The following is an 8231-nucleotide window of genomic DNA, read 5'->3' as shown; positions in this document are numbered from 1 at the left end:
TAGGAGGAGCTTTGGAGAGGAAAGAGTGATGTTTTGAGAGGTCAAAAAATACCATAGAATAGGTTTGTGTGGGCTTTTAAGATACAAATTATGAGTTTTGAAAATTCTCAAAGAATTTGAATTTTTAGGTTTTTTTCAAACCCGGGTCAAAAAGGGAGGGAAAGGAGGTTCCATGTGGGTCCCCCCCCCCCCCCCCCCCCCCCCCCCCCTCACTAGGTAAGAGGCCATTAAGAAGTGTAAAACTATTTTGTCCCCCTACACCACCCTCTTCAATCGGCTAGCTTCGAATTAGCCTTAATCCCAAAGGGCCACTAGAGGGTTCATATTTTTTCTAATGTTGTTGTGCAAGTGAACGCTCCATATGATCGAGCTACTAAGCAAGCTAGTACTAGTCAATTGGAGATTTGAGAGAGCCTCGCATCCACCATAGCATTTTGTTCCTGGAGTGGATTGCTGGTGGTCATTCTAAAAGGGACATTACTGACCTAAAGAAGAAGCTACATAGTCAATTTGACATGAAAGATTTGGGTGATGCCGGTCATATTTTGGGTATACGCATTACTCCAGATTGTAAGAATAGATTTTTATACGTGTCTCAGAAAGAATATGTGCAGAAAGTGCTTGAGCGTTTCAATATGCAAAAGGGGAATTCAGTGAGTACTCCATTGCCTACACATTTGAAACTCATAAGAATTATTGTCCCAAATATGATGATGAAAAAGCCATGATGGCTAAGGTTCCTTATGCTTCAGCTTGTGGAAGCCTCATGTATGCCATGGTGGCTACAAGACCTGACATTGTGTATGCACTGGGAATTGTCAACAGGTATATATCCAATCCTAGAAAAAAGCCTTGGGATGATGTCAAATTGATTCTTAGATAGATACTTGAGTGGCATAATGGATAGATATTTAATCTATGGTCATGGAGAGTTATTCGTTAGGGAATATCTTTGATAATGATTTTGTAGACTGTGTTGACAATCATAAATCAACGACTACTTGGATTACATTTTTGCTAGTTCTGCTATTTCTTGGAGAACCCTTCTTCAAGATAGTACGTCAATTTCCTCTATAGAGGTAGATTACATTTCTTTGAGTGAAGCATGAAAAGAATCTATATGGCTTACTCATCTAGTGGGATATCTTGGACTAGAGCAGAAGATACCAATTCTTCACTATGACAATCAGAGTGCTATTATCTTGGCTAAGAATCCATTGTTTTATGCAAGGACAAAACACATTTATGTGCATTATCACTTCAATCGCAATTTATTGGCAAACAAGAAGTTTGGATACATATATCAAAGAATGCACCAGATGCACTCACTACGAATCTCTCTAGGAATGAGTTTCAACATAGTTGTCAGTTGATGGGCATCGGGTGAAGATGCAGTATTCTTCGCACTAACTGTATGGCTCTCCCTCACCATATTTTTGTATCTTGTGCTATCTCTCCCTTCTTCCTCTTTCATAGATAGCATGGAAGTGACCCTCTCTTGAATAGTCATATTCATGCGCTCAGCAACTCCATTTTGTGCACGTGTGTGTGGCATAGTAAATTGTCCCCAAACTCCTCTTTTGCTACCAAAATTCTTTGAGCTTGGTGGAGGTTTAATCTTCCCCATTGTTAGTGTGCAAAGCCTTCAATTTCTTGCATGACTAGTTCTCAACCATATCAAGGAATTTCAAAAATGTAGCAACTTTCCTCTTCAAGATGTAGACACACAACATTTGAGTAGATTCGTCTATGAAAGTCAAGATATCTAATGCCCCCCCTAGAGACTTATGCGGGACAGGCCCACATAGATCACTATGAACCAAATCTAGAGGATTTCCTAACTTCCTATCCATGAGGATGAGATAAGCATAGTTTGTTTCTAGTATATCCAAAATGCTCTAACTACTTCATTCCCTTCTGAGTCATTTGACCAAGTTGGCTATGCCACAAATCAATAGAAGGCAGATCAGCTACATATCATAGAAGAAACATACAAGGAACATAATGAACCAGACTTTCGGCCTTTGAGCATGACCAAGTTACCTTTTCTAATCATCCGAGAATCAATGCGAAACACTATAATGTATCCAAGATCATCAAGTGTCCTACTGAAACCAAGCTTTGGCACGTCCTAACACCTCGTAGCATGAACTCAGTACCATTGTCCTTAAACAACTTTAAATCTCCAATGCCACATATCTTAAGCTGATGAGAATTATTGAGCTTAACTAAACCATGTGTGGAAGCATAACGGGAGAACCATTCCTTGTGAGGAATAACATGAAAATTGGTACCTAAGTCAATAATCCAATTCTGCGTATATAATTTTTCAAGAGCTAATAACACCTCTAGACTTAAATCACAAGTGAATACTAGTACATTTGATAGTTGCGGCACGTCAAGAACAACATCAACATGTGGAGACTTAACGACATTGAGTTCTTCTATCTTCACACTTCTCTTAGGAGGTGGAGAATTTACGACAATGTCTTTACCCTTTTCTCTTTGCAACCAATGGTAATCTCTTTTAATGTGTCCTTTCTTGTGACAATGGTAGCATTCAATGTTCCTCGTGTCACGTCCATGATGCTTGCTACATGCATCTTTTGATCCTAAGAACCACCTCAACTACGACTACGACTGCCACCTTTATGCCTTTGATTATCCTATGGCTATTTCCACTTGCTATGTATGCATCACCATGCCCGCTAGTGTTAAGAGAATGACGTCAAATTTCTTCCATGAGCAAGGAACTAGTAATATCACTTAAAACAAGCTTGCCCTTAGGGACGGAGTTCCTAATTGAAACGTTAAACGTGTCCCATGATGCATGCAAAGAACATAGCAAGAAAATTTCTTTCGTTTCATCATCAAAATTAAGCCCCTTTGATGTCAATTGGGTAAACACATTGTTAAACTCGTTCAGGTGTGAACTAACATTGCTACCTTCTTTCATGTTAAGTCTTTATTAGAAACACTTTATGCAATGCATTCTTACGATCCCATGTTGAGCATAAAGACTCTCGGAGTTCTTTAGCATTGATCTTGTTTATAATTGTGAAGACTATATACTCACCAAGATACAACCTAATAGTTGACATGGCACGAGCATCAAGTTCCTCCCACTAATCATCAGTGTATAAACCCTCTTTGTGCTCTTTCAATGGCACTCCAAGTTCTTCATTGACTAGCACAACAACAAGCATTCTTTGCTTCCATATAGTGAAATTTGTGTCATCAAAATTTTGAATGTATTAATCTTCTTTCTCAAAAGATCCAACCATATTGACAAGAGCTAATTGCAAGAGAGTAGCACTAAGAACTTACGAAAAATGTTCTACAAAACATTAAGCAGAGTCTCTTCCGTTTAATATCAAAATCTCAACTAGAAACTCAACAAAATCACTACAATATCAATGCAGAAGAGTATTGTAAGCAATCTACAGAACTCATGGGAAAAATTCATCAAAGTCTCCTTTGTACAGAGATCAAAATCTCGAGCAAATCAACGCATAAAGCGTAAAGTATTCATTTTTGAGCATTGAAGAATCTATAAATGAAATACGTGCAAGAGAAAAATGCTCACTCTTGCACGGGGGGAGATTGCAACCAGTGCCTATGTACCTCTTCTCTACTCTCCTCTCCTCTCTCGTCATGCAGGCATAGCACTCCGCTCTAGGAGATGCACCCGTGTGTGCTCTGTTCCTCTCTCCCTCTCTCTATCTCTCTCTGTTCGTATACATCGTTGATTATGTGCTAAGGGATTTTTTAGGTATGCAGATTTGTGTGTTTCATGGTTGCAGTATATGGTTTTTAGTGTGTTGCAAGACATTCCACGCCATCTGTTTGTAGCAGTGGTATAACAAATGGGCTCTACTGCTGGTTAGAACAAGCAATACTAGTCATGCATGATTTGCCTCACAGGAATGTAGAACTGTACGATTATTTATCGGAGATAAGTGCACTAACTAACTTCTCTTCTATTTTGTTTAATTTATTATATACAATTACTTCTTCCCTGCAAATTTTAGAGTACGTTAGTGCTAGCCTTCTACTAATTTGTAATAATTGAAGGAGATCTGACTTGCCAGATACCAGAAGTGCCAATTTTTATATCATTGGCAAAACTTAAATAGTGTTCATAGTAGAAGAAGCAGTAATCAAGAGATTTCATTCAAAAAAGACTCCACATGTATAGTCGACGAGCCTTGTACTTGAGAATTCCTATTTGAGGAAGAACTCTAGTAAGAAGGTGGGAAACTACCCCAATGTATGACCCTGCCCGAATTATCATTATTTATTTTTATTTTTATTTTTAACTCAACAGCCAGCAATGTCTGTCAATACAATCGCTATTGACCGCAGATGACCATGGCGACAGCCGGTGCATAGCTCCTCATGGCGTAGGCGCAGGGATTTCAACTCTCTCTCTCTCTACAATCACGACTCTCACTCTTTCTCTTTCTCCCTCTCGTTCACCTATCAGGAATGCAGACCATCTCTCTCTCTCTCTCTCTCTCTCTCTCTCTCGACCAGTCGCCCAATACTCCAATACTCTTTTTGTTAGGTACACATCCGCACAAGAGCACATGCATCAATCTCGGTGTTTCTCTCTCTCCCCCCTACTCGTCTACAACGGACGTCGTCTCTCTCTCTTAGTTGCAACGACCCTTTTTTTGGATGGCCACCAGCACCAGCCAACCTCAACAAGCACATGCACTTATGTGGCAGAAATTGACTGGCACCCCATGCAGATGCGCAGATGAAGCCACCAGTCAGCTCACCACCCAACTCTCTCTCTCTCTCTCTCTCTCTCTCTCTCTCTCTCTCTCTCTCGAAGACGCGCACACTACAGAGCCGCCACCTTTTCTCTTCCTATAGAGCACCCAGGCAAAGGTTCATTAGAGACCTTCTCTCCTATTTGTCACCAGACTGGAGCGCAAAGGGTGCATACTACAGTAGCTCGCTTGTAGAAGGTTTGATCGTCCATGCAAGTAGCATTCACCTGCCTGCACTCACATGACGCTGCGGTGCACAAGGTGGCCCTTTTCTGTGTCCAAGAACGCATCTTGGGATCTTTGAAACATGTTGTATTAGCAAGCGTTTGCGGAAAACCTTGGGAGGCACTTTGCAGTACATTTGTGATTACCTTCACTTTGACACAACTGTGTGTTTTGGTCCCGTGAGGAAAAAGCTTGAGGATAGACACGTAGAGATCAGAAACATAATGGAGAGGTAGATTCATCTGCTATCACCAGAGAGGTGGATGCCATTTTCTGAGTATGTAGAAGCTGTTGCAAGCAACTAGATTGCTTCGTTAGCTGGAGCTGAATTAAGTCAAGTCATGCTTCTTGTGGATCATCGGCTTCTTGGCAGTGGGCTTCATGAGGTATTTTGATTGATATGTTCTGCTGATTATATTGGGCATCTCCGGCTCCATGGGAGGGTGACAAGGATGGTGGCTCCGTACCGCAGATCGAATTGACCTCCTACAATACGGAAACAATCTCACTACTTCAACAGCTACCAAGCTTCATGTTCATGCTCTACATATTCGTCTACAAATGTCCCTCAACTTCACAACCTGCAAGCTCCCTTTGCCCGCTTTCACAGCGCTTCTCTGCGTGACTCATCGCTCAAGTTGAGGACTTGAGGCCTCTGTGTATTACTGCACGCAAGCTCGCAAGATGCGAGCAAAAGACTCAGATAGACACACAGCGAGAGATCATAACTAGGGCTTTCACATGCTAGGAGTCTCTCTCTTTGTCTCTCCTACGGTTTGCGGCCTTGTTGAAGGAAGGGTTCCAGCTGGTGATATTTACTGCAATGGACATTGACAAAGCTTTTCAGCGACCAGTGCAATACTTTCTCGCATAACCCTTTGTCGGGCATTGGTTTACAACCACAACGATTTGGTCTCATAGGTAATTATGACCTTTTGACGATGGTTAATATAACATTTCAATTCATTTCTATCTCTCTTCCCTCTTTCTCCCCCATACCTTTTGGACCACGATTGATAATATCAATACTGAGTTGTGGACCCCATCTTTCTATTCGATTGTCCCCAACCTCGCAAGTCGATGACATGTTGCCATCCAACCACACTCACTAGTCAATTCGGATGATATACGCGCGCGCACACATATATTGTGAGTGTTCTATATGGTCTTTCATAGCTTGAAGTTAATGTTCGAATCATTGTCAAAATCGTGCAACAATACAACACATTTTTGCTTAAGGCTTATGTTATTAGGTTCTATCATAGGAGACTCACGATTATTTTCTTCATGTTTAAAATTTTTGTAAAGCGATGGATATAGAGTTGATAGTCTAAATTCTTTTATGGTTTTTTTTTTGGGTGTCAAGTGTGAGGTGCTCATATACTATGGCACTCGGATTTAGGACCGCATCTGGTGTCAAGTCTTCTCTCTTTTTCTCTCTCTCTCTCTCTCCCTCTCTCTCTCTCTCTCTCTCTCTCTCTCTCTATTGTTTCTTATGACATCTATATCGTTCATTTCAACGTGCCATACTAACACAATCTGCACCACTTTTGCGAGTGACATCACTCTTCACAATTTATGGCTTACTGTGTATAGTGAAAGAAGGACGACGTATTTTGGTCGACGATAGAAACTTCCATCACAAACTGACAAGTCCGCTGGTCAACGCCACACATGTATACGTACCGAATTTGTTTTAGTTATCCTTTGAGATATTACCCACACAATATCTAAGGGCATATGTCACCTCTACATAATGAGATATTTAAAAGCTTAAATTCACTATAACATCTGTGACATGCTAAGTATCTGGCATTGGGATGTATTTACAATAACCTTAAATATTTTGCGCATAGTCAAGATGTATCAGGCCCAAGTATTCTAACAAGGAGACCTCTAACTAGATACACTTCTCGCTACCAAAACTTAAAGTGACTGCTATCCCGATTACAAGAATACAGATCCAATTCTCTAAGGAACTATATTGTAAATAAGAAACTTACTCTATCATCACTATTTGCATAATACGCCTTAATTATGTATTGTAAGATTATACCCATTAGCAGTGATGTAATGAAATTCAATTTTCAAATTGATTGTTCTATTTTATCTATAATGTTTCATTATATGCTATAATGGTAGTGCAATTTTTGACAATAGTTTAAACAAAAACCCCTTATGTACACTATGACATTTGGAGCACATTACCGCTCAGATAGACGCAGAAAAACAAAGGAAAAGTTTAAGGCAAAAAATCTCGGGAGCGGTAATGCTGGAGTCAATACTCGCGGCAATGGTCCTTTAGCAAATCTCACGGTAATTGGCCCAGCTACATTTCTGCGTGTATTTCTGCACTTTTTACCGCCAGTATTACCGCGACGATTACCGCAACCGGAAGTATTTTTAAAAAAAAAGCAAATTACCATTTGGATGGTCCCTCGTTGGTAGGACCCATCCAAATGGTCATTTGCCTTTTTTTTCTTATACATTTAATAAATAAAAAAACAACAATTTCATTGCACCAAAACTTTGGACCAAAATCAAATGTTTAATTATATTGGAGAAACTGTTCAAAAACAACAATTTCATTGCACCAAAACTTTGGACCAAAACGAAATGTTTAATTATATTGGAGAAACTGTTCATTACAAAATTGCCCAAATAGGCGATGCATAGCGGCTATACAACTGTGGCCAAAAGAAGACTTTGGGCCAAAATCAAGTGTTTAATTATATTGGATATTACAAAATTGCCCAAATAGGCGATACATGGGGGCTATACAACTGTGGCGAAAAGAAGACGGACGCGCGGGCCCAAAAACACTTGGAGGATTGAGCTACTCGGATCCTGGGACCTCTCGAGAGACTCCTTGACTCTGGAAAAGAAAAAAACAACAAAACCTTTAATTAATACAAATGGATACATAAAGTTGCATGCAATGATTTTTTTTAAAAAGTTCACACTTACAGGCTATAGTGTACGACATGCATTTTCAAATTCTTCGCGATTGATTTTGTTGTTTTCATACAACCAGCACCATGTCTGATATTCGGAGTGGCTCTCTCTGTATCTCTGGATCTCTCGGCTTGGACGGGTCATAGTAATATTTTGTTGTATATCAATTAAAAAATATCACAAACCTAACCTTATTACCACAAATTAAATCAATTCAAATGAAAATACGCACACTCACAAATTTATCTTTCCATGCTGCTTTTCCGCCCGAGC

This window comes from Adiantum capillus-veneris, chromosome 6 (genome assembly GCF_014529385.1).
Source record: "Adiantum capillus-veneris isolate H3 chromosome 6, ASM1452938v2, whole genome shotgun sequence".
NCBI classification, from domain to species: Eukaryota; Viridiplantae; Streptophyta; class Polypodiopsida; order Polypodiales; family Pteridaceae; genus Adiantum; species Adiantum capillus-veneris.
This window is presented reverse-complemented; position numbering follows the sequence as displayed.